The sequence below is a fragment of the Capsicum annuum genome, chromosome 5 (assembly GCF_002878395.1).
Source record: "Capsicum annuum cultivar UCD-10X-F1 chromosome 5, UCD10Xv1.1, whole genome shotgun sequence".
Lineage (NCBI taxonomy): Eukaryota > Viridiplantae > Streptophyta > Magnoliopsida > Solanales > Solanaceae > Capsicum > Capsicum annuum.
Genome location: NC_061115.1, coordinates 160,268,955 through 160,287,443, shown reverse-complemented (window position 1 = coordinate 160,287,443; position 18,489 = coordinate 160,268,955).

Sequence of the window (18,489 nt, the reverse complement as noted above, 5' to 3'; positions counted from 1 at the left end):
GTTACTCTTCGCCTTGTTCGTATATGGCTTAAATATAACCATATAATCCATCTTCATCTCACGAATAGCAGGGATGATTTATGGGTGCACGTTCTACAAAATATCAATTAACAATTACATAACATTTAATTTAACAGAAGTATTATTACATAATAGAAAATAAGTTCATACCTTGGTAACTTTTCCTTTATACTTGAATGAGTCACCTTTGATTATCTTGTCACTTTTTGTAGTGTGCCATCTGAGGATGCGGGGAATGGAAAAAGGCTTATCCATTGATTTTCCAGCAATTTTTCTAAGATAAGGAAAGGCCTTGTAGATCTAAATCTATAAGCAATACAATAGTGAAAAAATGACTTAGAGTCTATGATAGAGTATAAATAAAATAAGAATCTATGATAAACTGACAAAAGAGTTGATGGTAGTACCATACACGCCCAAGGAAATCTGAATAGAGCATAGGATGGCTTCTGCTTCTCATCAAACGCTTCCCTCTACTTCTTTTGATCACTTTTCTTCTTTAGACAGTCTATGGTAAATTGAAATGTCTCTTTCCCCATGGATAACTCTCGAAGAAACTCAATGAATCCACCATCCGAATCAGTTTTGTATCAACAACCTTTGTCGAATCTTTTGCAAGCAACATGGTGTGCAAGAACCACAACAAACAATACTTGAACTTCTGCTCCTCGTTCACCTTATTCCCTCTAATCAACTATAACAACTTGGCTGCCATAATGTCTTTGCTTTTCATTACCTTAAAGAAAAATACTCCCTCTTCTCTAACACCTTCTTTAATTTTGATTCACTAAAGTATGATGAGAATTTCAATCTCGTGATCGAACAAAATTTCTTTAAGCCAAAACAAATAGGCTTATTATTCACACAAAACCACATCTCATGACCCATCTTATCTTTCTTAACACATCGCAACAACAAATAATGGACCATCTGCCGATTGAATATAAGATATTGCGGCAGGTTTCTTAAGTGTCCAAAATAGTACTGCTTGAATATTTTTTTCAAATCTTGGTTGACAAGAATTTTCTTAAATTCTCGGTATGCAACCATTCTTGATCTAATCAATATCTTCACCGAAAAAGATCCAACCTCGTCCATTATAGTTCGAAGGTCATATCGCTCAACAGAAATGTACCTTGATCTAAATAGCACAGGAAACGGATCATTATCTCCATCATCACTATTTTTTTCACTACCCCAACTCCCTTCACTATCACCACTAGCACTACACCCAGCAACATCATCACTAGACCCATCGACATATTTACTCATCTCCTTTAACTCCGAATCTGATTTTGACTCTTCCGCTTCAGTTTTCTTCCTTTTAGAGGCATTTTCAACTGCTTCATTTCTTTCTTTTCTACTTCTAGAAGTAGAACCAGACACGGTACCAACTGTGCATTTAACACCAACTCTGTTTTGCCTATTTTTAATAGAATCTACACCTAAAAATAATTTTGCCATTGTCAATTCATAGACCACAAGTCTACTAACAAAAATAATTTAATGCTCAAATGAAAAAGCCAAAATAACTAAGAATTACCCACCATTAAATAGTCTACTACATAAAAATATCAAAACTGAATCAAAATCCAACATCGTGATGAACGACAAATTTTCAATCAAACATGTTGTATCAAAACTCAAATATTGTTATAAATCAAACTAATTAGCTATTAATTTTTTACTATTTAATTAATCTTATTTTAAAAGAATTTCATACACCTAAAAATTTATTTCAATCTAGGGCATTGTTAATTCATAGAACACCAGTCTACAGATAAACACAGGTCACTGCTCGAATCAAATAGCCAAATAGCTCATTAATTAATAATTATTCCACCATTCAACACTGCAGTGCTAAAAAACCAAAGCAAAAGCAAAACTTCTTAACAAAAATTTCAAAATTCAACACTGTTATCGATGCAATATTTTGTTGAAATTGTCGAATCAAAACTCAACCATTGCTATGGAATTAAAATAATTACCTATAAAATTCTCATATTTTAGCTATTTAATCAGCCACATTAAAAAAAAAATTCTATACTAAACCACTACGAAACAGTTAACAATAAAACCAATAAAATAAATCTATAAATAATCAGAACTTGATTTTAACTTACCTTATAATGCAATAACGAGTTCTTTGCCGCTGGAGAAGAAGAAAAATAAAAAATGGCATTTGGTAGCAATGTCTTGGGAATAACGGGAGTTGAGAAATCAAAAAAGAGAAAGAGAAGGAGTTTTATTTAATATTGGAAGAAGTAGAGGGTGTTAGTTGTAGTTTATTTAATTCTCAAAGTTTTAAAAATGATGAAAAGACCCTTGGCCCATACGTGGACCCTACTTTTTCAATTTTTTGGACCCTAACCCTAAAAATTAAATGAAAAAGAAATTAAGTGGGTATTTAACAAAATAAGTTTGTAAAGTGGGTACACTCCCAATTTTTCCCCTATTACTTCCTTCGTTTAAAAAAGAATTACCTACTTTCCTTTTTAGTCCGTTTAAAAAAAATAACCCTTTTACCTTTTTAGCAACTTTTTAATTTAACTTTCTACATGACATTTTAAGACCACATGATTGAATGACATTTTGGTACCTTTGACATATCCTTAATTTAAGACCACAAGATTCAAAAGTCTTATTTATTTTTTTAAAGTCCGTGCCAAGTTAAACTAGACCATTCTTTTTGAACTGGAGGAAGTAGTATATATTTGAAATGATAATTGATATCCAAAAGACATAGTCTAGGTGTTGCCCTGCAAATCCAATGATGAGGTATTAGGTTGTATTTGATACAACGCAATATCTAGTGACAACAAATTTTCTAGAACTTAAAAACATAGAAGATGCCAAGCCTTTTTTTATTTGATTTGAATTCAAATTTTTTAAAAACAGATAATATTTGGTTCAATTTTATTTTATTATAAACAAACCGAATAACAAATCGAACCGACAACAACCAAACTGATAGCTATGTATTATATTTGGTTTCATTTGGTTTTGATATAAAAATCATTTGAATTGATTTGGTTTAGGTTTTACCCCAAAATGATCCAAACCAAACCATGGGCACCCATTATGTTAAAAAATGATACTAAAATGGGTTGGTCCTGATATTTTGTTAAATTCGAAATTGGCTAGAAAAATTCTTGGGATGACCCCTATAATGGGTGACTTTGTTTTTTTTTTCCACATAAGAAAAGTATTTATAGATTAACCTTCTTTCCTTTTTAGATATAGTACAAGTACATATTTACCCCACTACACCTCAAATGCTTTTAAATTTTCCATATTCCTTTGTCTTCCAACTTCTATTTTTATTTCTTTTTTCTTTTACTGTTTTCCCTTCTTTTTTCCTTTTATCTCAAACATTATATATTCTTCATTTCTCTTTTTTTTTTAATTCATTTGTCTAATTTTTTTATTTTTATAATTTCTCATTTTTTAAATTTTTTTCAAACTTTATTTTTATTTTTTCTTCTCATTTTTATTTTTCTCAATCTTTATTTTTTCTTTTCTCTCTTTTTTCTTCTTTTTTCTTTTTTCTTTCTTTTTATTTTCTTTTTTTTTTCTCAACTTCTATATATTTTGTTAATAAATAGAGAGTTGGATAATTTGCAAGGGGATCTTCTTTCTTTGACATCAAAGTAAATTTAAGGGCATGACTTGTTGTTTGGAAGTCCTTTGGGATAAGTCTTGCCTCTATGTCAAAAGTTATAGAATATCTCATAAATTAAGATACAATGTGGTGGTTCAAGTCTTGCTCATGGGACATAACTTGTTTGAAAATTCTTGAGTTAAGCCTTGTCAAGTCTTTTATCTAATACAAGTCATAGAACATATCATAAATCAAGACACAATGTGGTAGTGTCAACACTTGCCCATTGGACGTAACTTATTTTTCTGGGAGGTTCTTCAGCTAAGTCTTGTCTTAGAGATAAGACTAATAAAGCATCTCATAAATCAAGACATGATATAATAGTGTCAGTTCTTGCCTATGGGGTGTACCTTGGAAGCTAAGTCTTGCCTCTAAGGCAAGAGTTATATAATATTTCATAAATCAAGATACAATGTAGTACTGTCAATTCTTGCCCATGGTACGTAACTTGTTGTTTGAAAATATTTGACTAAGTCGTGCCTCTAAAGCAAAAATTATATAACATCTCATAAATTAAGACATAATGTGACAGTTCCAACTCTTACTCATATGCATAACTTATTATTTGAAAGTCCCTGATTTATAAAACATTGCATAAATTAAGACAACATGGTAGTACCAACTCTTTCCTGTGGGGAGTACTTGTTGTTTAAAGTCTTTGAGCTAAATCTTGCCTTTAAAGGCAAAAGTTATAGAGTATCTCATAAATTAGAAAATAATGTGGTAGTTGACCATAGAGCGTAACTTGCTGTTTGAAAGTCCTTGAGTTAAGTATTGCCTTTAAGATAAGAGTTATAGAACATCTCATAAATAAAAAAATAATGTGGTAGTATTAACTCTTGCCCATGATGCATAAACTTGAAAGCCCTTGATCTAAGTCTTGCCGCTCAGGGAAGAGTTATAAAGCATCTCATAAATTAATACACAATGTAGTAGTGTCAACTTTTGCCCTTGGTGCATAACTTGTTGTTTGATGGTCCTTGGGCTAAGTCTTGCTTCTAAGGAAAGAGTTATAGAACATTTCATAAGTAAAAAATTCAATGTAGTAGTGTTGATTCTTGTCCAATGTACGTAACTTGGTGTTTCAAAATCCTTGGGATAAATTATTCCTATAAGGCAGAAGTTATTGAACATCTCATAAATCAAGACATAATATGGAAGTGTCAACTCTTTCTCGTGGGGCATAACCCATTTTTGAAAATTCTTGGGATGTCTTGCCTTTAAGGTAAGAGTTATAGAACATATAATAAATCAAAACATAATGTGGAAATGTCAAATCTTGACTATGAAACATAACTTGCCGTTTGAAAGTCCTAAGTCTTGCCTCTAAAGCAAAATTTATAGAACATATCAAAAATTAAGATATAGTGTGGTAGTGTCAACTCTTGCCCGTGGGGCATAACCTATTGTTTGGAAGAAATCAAAGAAAAGAAAAAAATAAAAGCTACAGAAAAAAAGAAGAAACATATTTTAAAAATAAAAAAATAAAATATAGAATTTGAGACGAGAAAGGAAAAAAAATAAAGGCTGAGGAAAAAAAGACAAAACAAAATAAAGTTTGAGAAAAATTAAAAAATTAAAAAAGAGAAAGCAAAAAATAAAAATTAAAGAAAAATAAAAAAGAAATTTTATTTTAAAAATAGAAGTTGAGAGGAGAAAAGAAAAAAAGTAAGGGTTGAGAAAAATTAAAAGAGAGAGAGAGAGAGAGAGAAGGAAAAACTAAAAAACATAAAATAAAAAAGAGAAAAAATAGCAGTTGAGGGGAGAAATGGAAAAAAAAAAAAAGTTAAAAAAACAAAAAAAAAAGAGAGAAAATAAAAAATAAAAATTAAAATAAAATAAAAAAGAGGAAAAAAAGAGAAGTTGAAAAATAAATAAGTATGAAGTTGTTTAGAAATATTTGAGATAGAGAGGGACAAATAAGTATTTGCTCTATACATAGAAAAGAAGGAAGACTAGTTTTATAGGACTTTTCTTATGGGGGACAAAAAAACAAAGCCACCTATTATGAGGGTTGTTTATGTAGTTAATCCAAAAATGGCGCTAAAATGAGTTGATGCTGATATTTTTTTTTCATAAAAAAGTCTTATAAAAATGACTTCCATGAGGACGGTCTAAATATTTTGGTCCTTTCTGACCATGCTTAGTGAATTTTGGCCATAAGACGTACATTCATGACATTTTAATATAATGAACTTGCAAAATTGATCAAAAGTTCTACCTCATGGGCAAAAGTTAGATGTTAGATATGTTGGTCATAAGACGTTGATCTAATTTTTTTCCATAAGGCAGACGTTTAGGATATGTTAAGACAGTGAACCTGCTCAACTGACCAAAAATTATCCCTTTTAGGTAAAAGTTAGATCTTAGATATGTTGGTCATAAGATAGATATTCTAATTTTTTTCCCTAAGACAGACATTCAGGACATTTTACGACAGTGAACCTCCTCAATTGACCAGAAGTTAATCCGTCTAAGCAAAAGTTAGAACTTAGGATTGTTGCCTATCAAACATAAGTTCTAACTTTTACACATAAGGCAAACTTTCAATCAAGATATTTTAATATAGTGAACCTATTCAATTGACCACAAGTTCTACTTTATAAAGAAATATTCGAACTTATATAGCAAGGTCACTAATTCAAGACCACATACTTTGAGGGTGTTAATTCAAGATCGGACTATTGAGGGACAAAATATCAAGATTGGGTACTTTGAAGGACACTAGGGCATAATTTCCTGTGAATATCCCTCGGCTAAAAAATGGAGCAACAATAAAATTTTAGGAATTGGCTTTAAGCTGTTATTATTTGAGGGAATCCTAGTAGCTCAGTTGTTGACTATCTAAACTTTCACCTTGTTGGTAAAAATTTGATTTTTTTTCTTTATAGTCCCTACCGCCTAACCTCCATTAAGAGAAGAAAAAATAATGGTAATTATTTTTGGGCCTAAAGTGTATTTAGGGACATATAAATCAAAATTGGGCCATTTAAAGTTCTAGTAACTACACAAATGTCATTTTTATTTTTTTCACTTTGTACAGTTTGTAGGTTAATAGGTCATTAAGGGTGATTCAATGTAACACCCCTAATTTTGGTTCTTGAAAATTTCTAAAGTTTTATCCTTACTAACCTGACTATGACTCACCCTATGAGTTTTACGGTGTCTTGACGGGTCATTGGCACTAGTCGTAAGGTTTTCATTGAGTGGTGCTTGAGTTGTTGTCCTGAGTACAACTTGGGGACATGAGCTGTAAAGAACCATGACGAGTCATTGGACTCAAATCATAGCCTAAATAGTGTGTGTGTGTGGCTAAGTTCTGTTCTGAGTATGAGTGGATCACTACGAGTCATAAGGACTGATGACGAGTTGTTTTGTGCAAATCGTAGGGTGTCCAGTTTTTTACCATAATTGGTTTTTGTGTTAACTATGACTAGACCCCACTAGTCATAGGGTCCCATTACAAGCTATGGTATACAAGTCGTAAATCCAATAGCGTGACAACGACTCGTGGAGATAGGTCATAATGAGTCGTGATGAGTTGTTATGAGACTCATAACGACTGACGGTTTATTTTTCCAGCTTTTTGAATGGGGGTATTTTAGATATTTCCCTCTTATCCCAATAATAACCCATGACCTATAAACATACTTAGGGCCTTATTTTCATCAATAAGCCACTCCAAACATTCTTTCTTCTCTCTCAAGTCTCTCAAGCATCCATACATAGGGTTTTGAAGAAGTAGGTCATCCAAGGGCTCAAGGGTTGGATTCTCTCCATAATTTTGAGTATTTCAGGCATTTTACTCTTCCCTAATTGCTAATTTACTAAAAATATATGTTGTAAAGTGTTGTTCATACGGTATTGATGATGGATTTTAAACATGGGTTGAGGGTTTTGAATTTTGTTGTTGAAAAATGTTTCCCATGGTTTCCTATGACTATTCATGCTTTAATTATGGTTTTGAATTTGTGGGATGCGTAGGCATGGTGAATAAATAAGGGGATTATGATTTACCCCAACTTGTGACCTTTTAAGTGGTAATGACCTCAACCCCATATCGTCAAATTGGTTTTGAATATGAAAAGTATGCTTATTGAACTACTCTGGAACTATTGCATAATGTGAAAAGTCAATAAAGGATAACAATTTTAATTGAACCTTATGGAGTTATGTAACTCCCCAAGCTAATGAATAATTAAACCAAGGGGCTATAAATTTCCCCAAATAATGAAAGTGTTTTGGTATGTTGATGTTACCTTGCAAGTGTAGTTGGTATGAAGATACCAGCAATATATGCCTAAATGTGTAGCATGGTTTAGTGAATGGGAATATGTGATAAATGATTTAACTAGGCTTTAATGAGGGTTGTGTAGCTGAGTTGTAAAAGTGGAGGTCCTAATAGGTCAATACTAGAAACTGCGATTGCCAACGCGGGGGTCTAAATAACCGGGTGGTTTAAGTCCTCTTTATTATTATCATATGATTGGGAGGTTTGAGTCCCTCATATTATATTACATCATTGGGTGCTTGCATCACCTTAGTATGTTGGGAGGTTTGAGTACCCTATAGTGCATATGTATACCCTCTGGTTCATGCGACCACATACACTAGGGCCCTTCAGCAGGGGAAAAGATGGGCCCAGATATTCCATGGGTGCCTTTATATGTTATGATGGTTGAGCTACACAATCCAGGCTAAAGTTTTAAAGTACATGTTAATCCTTATTCCCTATCCCGAAATGTAATATATATATATGTATATGCATTTGATTATTTGTATTGGATTTGAATGATTTTGAACTGTTGATCACAACATTATGTTATTATTATTCCTGAGTTACATGCTAGTGCTCAACCCACTCACCATCTCTGGATACTGCATACCCACACGATGCAGGCACCGGCGATACCTCTAATTTTCTTGCACAGAGTTAGGTGAATCAACTCGGTTCGTCAGTTTGTTGAGGTGAAATGGTGAGCCTCCATTCTTTGAAATTCTTAGACATTGTTAGCCTCCTAATATTATGTTTTAATAATGACAAACTAATGATTGAAAATCTACATGATATTCAAGGATCTCCATTTATGGAAATAAGGCTAGGAGATATGCTGAAGATTGAAAAGACCTTTGAAGATTCAATCTGAAGATCCGGAAAAGAAAGCAAGGAAAAGAGAATCACTCAAATCATCAACTTCCCAGACTTATGGCAAATGGATCAAAGGCAGAAGGAAAGAACATCACACAAGGATTAAATTAACATTCATCACGGACCATCAATTTTCCAAATTTTTGGAAAATAAATCAATCAATATTATTACAAAGGAAAGAAGAAGATCACACCCTCTACATGGACATATCTAATATGGACATGTATGACTGTGAAGGATGCACCACGTATGGACATATCTGATAGAGACATACTCTATGGTGCAATTCCTTAATCAAGGAGTCACTCTCAAATCCTTGATTGAGAAGAAATCTCTTGGGTTTCCTTACGAAGATTAGCAGCTGAAGCCTATGAAAGAAGAAAACTAAAGATAGGCAAAGGTTATGCAACTTCAAGAAAAATCTCAAAGTGTCTTAATCTTAGTCTCACAAAGCTTTGTAACTTTAAGTTTACAATTGTTGTATAAAGAGTAGGATCGAGTCAACTTTGTAACACAAATTGAAGTTATGTCACAAGATCCTAAGAAAAAAATGTCTTCGGAACTTGTTTCTCATCATTGTACTCGATCCTGATATTGAACAATCTAAGAAAATATTAGAACCCAAGGGGACAGGTAGTAGGCACCACATGGATAAATCTCTATGTCTTTCCTTTAAATTAGATTATTTACTTGCTTGATTATTTCAAACCTAATCTATTTTGTGAAGTGTACTGATCTGCAGGAGAGTCGATTGTGAGGAGCCAATAGTTGACTTATAGGAAATTTTCAATTCACCTCCTCTTGAATTTCAATTGGTATCAAAGCAGGTCTCACCAATAGTTTTGCTTAACCAAAGATGCACAACTATCAAATGTCAAACTATCAAATTCCCGGTTCTCTTCTTCAAGATGGTCACTCCTCCACAAGACCGCGATACTTTAATGGACAACACTACTTATACTGGAAGAATAGATTCAGAATCTTTGTCCAATCAAATGACTTCCAAGCTTGGGTTGTTATTAAGAAGGGACCAAAGTCAATCCCAGGACTCAAAGACAAGCAAAAGGACAAAGACAAAGAATTAAGTAGTGCTGATGTAGAAGACCTTGAAAGCTTTGAGGTCACTAAAGAACAACAAAAGGTAATTTAAACTAATGCAAGAGCCATAAGTTTACTTCTTTGTGCAGTTAGTGGAGAAGAATATGATAAGATATCAACCTGCAAAACTGCAAAAGAGATGTGGAGGTGACATATAAAGGAACCACCAAGGTCAAAATATAAAAAATTGTTTCCCTGGTCAATGAATACGAGCTATCAAAATGGAAGAGAATGAGAACATTGAAACACTATTTTCCAGATTCATTAAGATCGTATGCATACTGAAATCAGCGGGGATGATCTATATAGCCTGCAAGTCCAAAAGTTGGTCCGAAGTCTCCCCAAAATTTAGGAAACCAAGGCTACTACTTTGGAAGATGGAGATCTTCAAAACATGACATATGAAGAACTATGAGGTAACCTTATTACATATGAAAGAAATTATATCAACAGGTATTATAAAGAGGAAACAAAAAAACTAGTAGCCTTCAACACTGCACCAACTGAAGAAGAGAACATTTTAGAAGATGCCAATAGCGAAGGAATGACCCTTATTAACCATGGAGTAAGGCAGATCATGAGATAGAGACAACAAAGATCCCAAGGAGCCAAAAATAATAACTCCTCTAGAAATGAGGATCGCTGTTATCATTATGGAATGCCTGTCCACTTCAAACAAACTATCTAGAATTAACAAGAAAAATATCCCAAAAGAATCAAATTTTGGAGTCTAGAATGATAAAGATGAAACCAAAGAAGAAACAAAAGCCCCAATATATGCTTTATGGCAACAGGTGAATCTAGCAAGGTAAGACCACAAGACTGTTATAATTGTAATATTCTTGAATCTACTTAGATATGATAACTGACGAGCTTTAAAAATTATAGGTGTATATAAAAAACTTGCTCAAGAGAAGAAAAGTTACAAAGCTCAATTTAAAAAAATCTCAAAGATGAACAAAGAAACTATTAGATAAAAATTGAAGCATGTCAAATTAAAATTGACTTACTTCATAAATAGCTTGATTATGCAAAAATACAATTAAACAACATTAAGAAATCACCAAGCCACAGTTTTGTGAGATCGAAATCTTTTAAAAACTATTCAAGTTCCTCATTATAATCGTTTAAATCAGCCAAGACCTTTTTCTCCTCTCGAGGACCTATCTATTTCATCTATGGATAGAGAGGGTACAAATCCTACAGCTGCAGACATAAGCCTAAGAGTGTTTGGGTTTGGAAGCCCCAAAAAAATACATCTAACCCGCAAGGACCCAAGACCACTTGGGTACCTACACAAAATTAAGTCTCTTATTTTGTAGGAACATGTCTACATGAGCTATAAGAAGGGCATGTGGGTCATTGATAGTGGATGTTCCAGACACATAAATGAAAAAAAACAAAAATTTCTGCTTTAAAGAATGTAGATGGGGGATCAGTCAAATTCGATGACAACGCTAGAGGTAATGTCATCGGAGTTAGCTCAGTAAAGCTTAGCTCTTCATGTGAGTTTACTGAAGTGTATTTGGCAGAAGACCTCAAGCATAACTTTCTCAACATTAGTCAGCTGTGTGACGCCAGATTTGTAGCCTCCTTCAAAACTGAAAGTTGCTCCATCAAACATAACTAAATGGATATTTGTCTCATCTATGAATGCATTGATAATATTTATGTCTTAAATAGTCCTGACTTTGCTAACTTAACCTGCCTTACTGTGCAAACCAATGGTATCTGGTTGTGGCACAAAAAGCTTGGGCATGCAAGTATGCATATCATTGAGAAGTTGTTCAAACTAGAATTGGTTAAAGGTCTGCCAAAACTCAAGTTTGAAAAGGATCACATTTTTAAAGCTTACCAATTAGGTAAACAGTCCCGGACATCATTCAAAGTCAAGGACATTGTCTCTACTACCAAATCTCCTTAAACAATCCACATGGATCTATTTGGCCCTAGCAAGACCGCTAGTATTGGTGGAAAGAGATATATTTTTTTTATAGTTGATGACTACTCATGTTTTACTTTGGTAATGTTTCTTACTCATAAAATAAAGCTTTCACGAACTTTGAGATCTTTTATAAAAAGGTACAAATAGAAGTTGGAAACCTCATCAATTATGTTCACAATGATCATGGAGGAGAATTTAAAAATAAAGCATTTGAGGAGAACTGTGCTTAGAACTAGTATTCTTAGAACTTCTCATCACCTCGATCTTCTCAGCAAAATGGTTTAGTGGAGTGAAAGAATCGATCTCTCCAGGAAACTTCCAGGACCATGTTGTTAGAACATAATCTCCTAGATCACTTTTAGGCAAAAGCAGTAAGTACAACATGTCACATCATAATAGATGCCTGATCAGACCTATTCTGAAAAAGAGTCCTTATGAACTCTAGAGAGAAAAGAAGCCAAACATCAGCTACTTCCATCCTTTTGGATGCAAATACTTTATCCATAAAAAATGGTGGATAACTTGGGAAAATTTGATCCACGAACCGACGAAGATATTTTTCGTAGGTATTCTCCCACTAGTCGTGCTTACAGAGCTTATAATAAAATAACTCTATGTGTTAAAGAATCCATGCATATTGTATTTTATGAATCTAATCATCTCCATATGAGTTTAAGTAATGATTAAGAATAGGTGAGTGATCTATAATCTAGAGAAAATGCTAGCACAACCTCTGAGCCATCATAAGATAAGTCCACTATACCCCCCCTGGAGTCGACATCCACAGTAGAAATAGTGAAACCAAGTGTTCTAAGAGAGTGGAAACATAATTCTAGCTATCCAGATAAATTCATCATCAAAAATCCAGATGACAGGGTGCAAACAAGAGCATCATTGAGAAAACAGGCGTCTGTTATGCTGAGGACCTTAAAGATGAATCATGGGTCAAAAATATATAGGAAGAATTAGACCAATTTGAAAGAAAGTAAGTTTGGTTGTAATACCCAAGAACTGCTCAGTAATTGGGACTAGATGGGTCTACATAAATAAATTGAATGAAAAAGGTAAGGTTGTCAGAAATAAAGCTAGACTTGTAGATCAAGGCTATTCCCAACAAGAAGGAATTGATTATGATGAAACCTTTGCCCCCGTGGCAAGCTTAGAATCAATTCAAATTTTATTGGCATTTGCTTCTTTCAAATGTTTTAAGCTATATCAAATGGACGTAAAATATGCCTTATTAAATAATTTTATTTATGAGGAAGTTTATTTAAAACAATCCCTAAGGTTTGAAAATCCGTCGTATCCAAATCATGTTTTCAAATTATCAAAAGCACTCTACGGTCTCAAAGAATCTCCAAAGGCTTGGTATGAGAGATTGAGTACTTTCTTACTAAATAATAATTGTCAAAGAGGTAGAATTAATAAAACTTTGTTCATACAAAATCTTGATTCAAATCTTCTTATTGTGCAAATTTACGTTGATGATATTATTTTTGGTAGTTCTAACATCTCTCTATGTGAGAATTTTTCTAATTTGATGAAAGAATAATTTGAAATTAGTCTTATGGGTGAGCTCAAATTATTCTTGGGATTACAAACTAAGCAAACTCCCAAAGGTACTTTCATCAGTCAAACTAAGTATATGAAGGAACTCATCAGAAAATTCAGTATGGAAAAAGGAAAGGCCTATGGAACTCCAATGAGTCTATCCATAAGAATTGATTCATACTGGCTTGGAAACAATGTTGATGAGAAAATGTACAGGGGAATGATGGTATCACTACTTTATTTGACTGCCAATCGACCAAACATTATGTTCAGCGTATGTAAGTATGCCAGGTTCCAATTGACTCTTAAAGAGTCCCATCTGACTGCCGTCAAGAGGATCATCCGATACCTCATAGGAAATCAAGACATTAGACAATGGTACCCCCATTCTTCCTAATTCAATTTAATTGGATATTCAGAAGCTGACTTTGCAGGTGATAAAAATAATAGAAAAAGCACTAGTGGCATGTGTCAAATTCTTGGTGATGCCTTAATTTCATGGCACAACAAGAATCAAACCTCAGTTGCCCTGTCAATAACTGAAGCCGAATACATAGCTATTGGAATTTGCAGTACTCAAATCCTATGGATTATGCATCAGCTACTTGATTTTAATTTGTCTCTTGAATCTGTTCCCATAATGTGTGATAACACTAGTGCTATTAGTTTATCTAAGTACACTGTGTATCGTTCTAGGGCCAAACATATTGATATTAAACATCATTTTATTCGGGATTATGTAGAAAATGATAATTTTTCATTAACCTTTGTCTACTCTGAAATTAAACTGACAGATATTTTTACGGAACCCTTGTTGGAAGACAGATTTTATTACATTAGCAAGAGACATGCTATTCTCAGCATTAATGAATTATGATTTTTATTATTGGAAAAAAATATTTCTTTTATTTGTTCAAAATTTTCTCGCCAGATTTTTTTACCAAAAAAATTAGTTTTCCAAAGGAAGTCATCATTTCTCTATTTGGTTTTTATGCCTCCTCTACCGTCTGTGCATCCCCTGACCTTCCCAACACTCTCCTATGACATCCTCTAACTCCCATCAGTCACCTTTCCCCTTACGTCTTTTTGTCTTCCCCTCTTTTATCTTTAGAACAGTTACCTTCATCCTTCTTTTCCTCCTCAACCCTCTTAAACGTCATTTTCTCTGCATCTCTGCCCTTTTAAAATTCATCCTCCATCCCCTTCCATGACCAAAACTCATTTAATGGTGAATATGTCCAAGTCTCTTTCCTAAACCCTCTCTGATAGTCCTATTCTACTCTTCGAGTCCTCTGACGAGTCCTCAACGGACTCTCAGTCAACTCTTATCAAAAGACGTCGTCCTACTTCCAGCCCAGACCCCTCTACCAAGAAACCTCATTCTAACTCTCTCCCTCCCAAAGACATGCACAAATTTTGGACATGTCTCATAAATACAAATTCTCTGCCTTTAAAAGTCACTCCATTGTACCAGGACGCATTATCAATCTTCGTCAATTGAAAGATTTCTTTTGTAATGTCAGTCACTTTTTTAAGTTTCAAATTTTTTCCCTAGTTTTTCATCTTTTTGGACTTCTTATTTATGAGAATTCTGTCCGCATATTTTATGCGAATCTCCATCTCTCCCCTGATAGTGGTGAACTCAAGACTATTGTTCTTGGAAAAAGAATCATTTTGAATGATTTTTTTTTGAAAATGCCTTTGATAAAAAGTTCTCTAGTGAAGTCGACTTTAAGAATGGTAATTGGCCTGATAGTTTTGATGTCAATTTTAAGGAAGAAAAAAGAGTCTTGTCTGACTCTGATTCTGTTTCAACCAATTTTGGTCCCCTGTCCCTATACTTCAAGTTTCATCAGTTCTATCACATATTAGAATTGAGAGATTTCATTATCAGAGTCGAGGACATGTCCCGACCAAGACTGGTTTTTGGTTCTTTTGCATAGAGGCTTTGTTGGCTTACTGTGGACTTGGGTGATATTAGTTGCATGTGTTTGGTCGGTTGCCGGTTCTAGGTTATACACATAACTTCTATTCTGTGAACTTATCTTGTGCTATCTTGTTATATGTTGGGGATCCAATCATTATTGGGCGGTGTATGGTGTTTGGTTAGGTTCAGGGGGTGGTCTTCGATCCACGGTGGATTGGAGATGCCCATACGGCTAGGCCTTGATTCGGATCATGACATTAAATAAAGTTGGATTAAGCACCATGAGTTGGTCTGGATACAACGATTACCCTCCCCCTCTTTCCCTTCAAGAAAATAAAAGAAAGGCTTATGCTATCTTAATTCATGTAATACCATTCATGCTAATAATAAAAGTTAATGTTTACTTTTGCTCTTTTCGCTTTTGTAATTATTATTTATCTTCTCAGAGCACAGGAAAAAATAAATATAAAGCACGCCTAAGCATTCTCCAATGGTGTAGGTGTTCTTATAATCATAATATGTCTATGTATATACACCTCCCATCTTCCACAGTATAGAGTTCAACCTTTATTTTTTAGAACTCGGAGTATTTTATGCCCTAATAGTCCTTTAGCTATTTTTGGAGCTTAATAGTCATTTTTTTAAAAATTAATCCAAAAAATCAAAACGATTTTTGTCAAAAATTAACTCTACACTCGATACCTATATTAAGTGTGTAAATTACATAAATTTCCAAACATCATTACCATATTATTTATTCCTTCACTACTTTAAATAGTTACATAATATTTCACTTTTTTACAATAACCCTCAGATACATGAGACTACATACTACTAGTCATTACCATACGGATACTTGCACATGAATATGAGAGTGAGTTATATATCCTGGTGCCTTAACCATATATCCAAATGCCTTAACATGTATCTACAATATGGATTGTCATGTGTCTACATTATATTTATGACTAATCATTCATCTGTGTTATTTTCTAATTATAATTACCAGTAGGTGCGGTTGTACTGATATTACTCTTGTTATATCCCTTTAGGGATTTATATGTTGTAGGATCAGTTGAGGTTTCTTATTTGAAGCGATAAGTATTAACAGTAGCTTTTGCTCATCTTATTCCTATGATGGGAACTGTGTCTTTATTTTTATTCTTCATTGTCTTAGAAGAGCTTGAACATGTCTAGACTAGGCCTGGATAAGGTCATAAGTTGTTGATTATATTTTATAAATGTTGTAAGAAATTTTGATTTTGATAATGTCGACTTACCTTTCGGAATTGGTTAACTCTAACAAAGTTTTATTTGAATTTTTTCATATTATTGATTGGATGGTGAATGGTTCTATCTAGTTAAGAATAGAGTAGATACCTGCATGATCCTTATATTTGAATCGTGATAGTATATGGCATATTTATGTAGTTAGATTGTGTTAAATATACATAACTTATACAGGGAGCAACACATCTGAATACACAACATACACAACAAATGTGTCAAGCCTTTTCCCATAGCAACATATACATTTATGAATCCATAGTCAAATAGTCATAGAGAAATGAATCTTTGTTTGCAGGATCTCATTGCTTTGAAATTAACTCTATGGTCAATGAAATAATCAGTCACCATAAATGCAAGAGATAATTTGTCCTCGTACAACTGTCTCTCATTGACTATCTTCTTGTTGCAATTTGTGATTATGAGGTCAACATCCATGTCGATCAGATACAAGGCCTCAACATTATCAACAACATCTAATGCATATGGCCATCTATTTTCATACCTTCTAAACGCACAATTCTATCTTTATCTGTCTCATACATAATCTCACCTATTTCTTTGTCCAATTTATAGTAATGCACAATGGATATATTTCAAAATCTGATCGATGTTTCTTCACCTTCTTAAAAATTTCATCCATATTGTTATGAATCTCCATTGGTGTTGAATTTCTTTCAACAGTATATCTGACTTGTATTTTTCTTAGGTTCATCAGTTTTCAATTCAATTGTTATGGAAACAATCAAATCCATGTACAATACATTATTCTATCAACATTTCACCTATTTTATGCCTTTTGTACTTGATATCTAAAACCCAAACTCCTGAATGCCTTAAAAACACCAAAATATTCATCAATGTTTTATTTAAATACGTTAAAGGAAAAACACAATAAACATGATTTACGAAGAAGAACGAAATCAAGATGAATTTTGATTGAAATATAAATGATCTAGGTGAGCTAATTTGAATTTTGAAACTATTTTGATACATTTGGGATACTTCATTCCCTCACAATCCATTATGGTCTGATTTACTCTGAAATTCAATTGATTTTTGTTACTTTTTTTTTAAATATTAATTTGTTGTGATGTATCATAAAACATATGTATCCGATCATTTTCAATGTTTCTGCCAACCTTTTTGAGTGATATAAAAAATTGTGTGAGTGAGAGAGAGTATTTTATATTATTTATACTTTGTTTTAACTGAAAAGATAACCAACTGTCACAACTCAAACTCGAGCCTAGTTGGGATGGGCCATCTCAAACCCACCATGGGTGAAGACAACCCCCTTAGTCTTACCTCAAGAACACATAAATGTAAACAAGGAAAGCCAACCAAAAATGATAATAAGAAGGATATATAAATCAAATGAAAGTTCTAAGAATCAAACAAACAACCAACCCAATACTTTTCCACAAAAGCCACTAAACCAAAAATACCAAATTAAGTCGGGAATGCCCCCGACTATGAGAAAAGAATTCAAAATTACTTAGACAGTAAAGAAATCAATGAAATGAGCGGGCCTTTTAGAAGATGGAGTCTCACCACTTCACTATAGATCAACAGATGAACCACACCACCTAACGCTACACAGGTGTAACAAAAATGCCCTCTGACCCTACACCATGAAACAATGCAGCGTCGAGTGATGGACAGTGGGGCGAGCACTGAAATGTAACTCAGGGAAAATAAATAAAATAATGCCACTGCCAAAAAACTAGTCAAAAACCACATGAACAATATATATATATATATATATATGTATATATATATCTCATGAACATGAGAGTTTAATTCATTAGCCTGAACTGTGTAGCTCGCTCCATTCTAAAGGCACTCT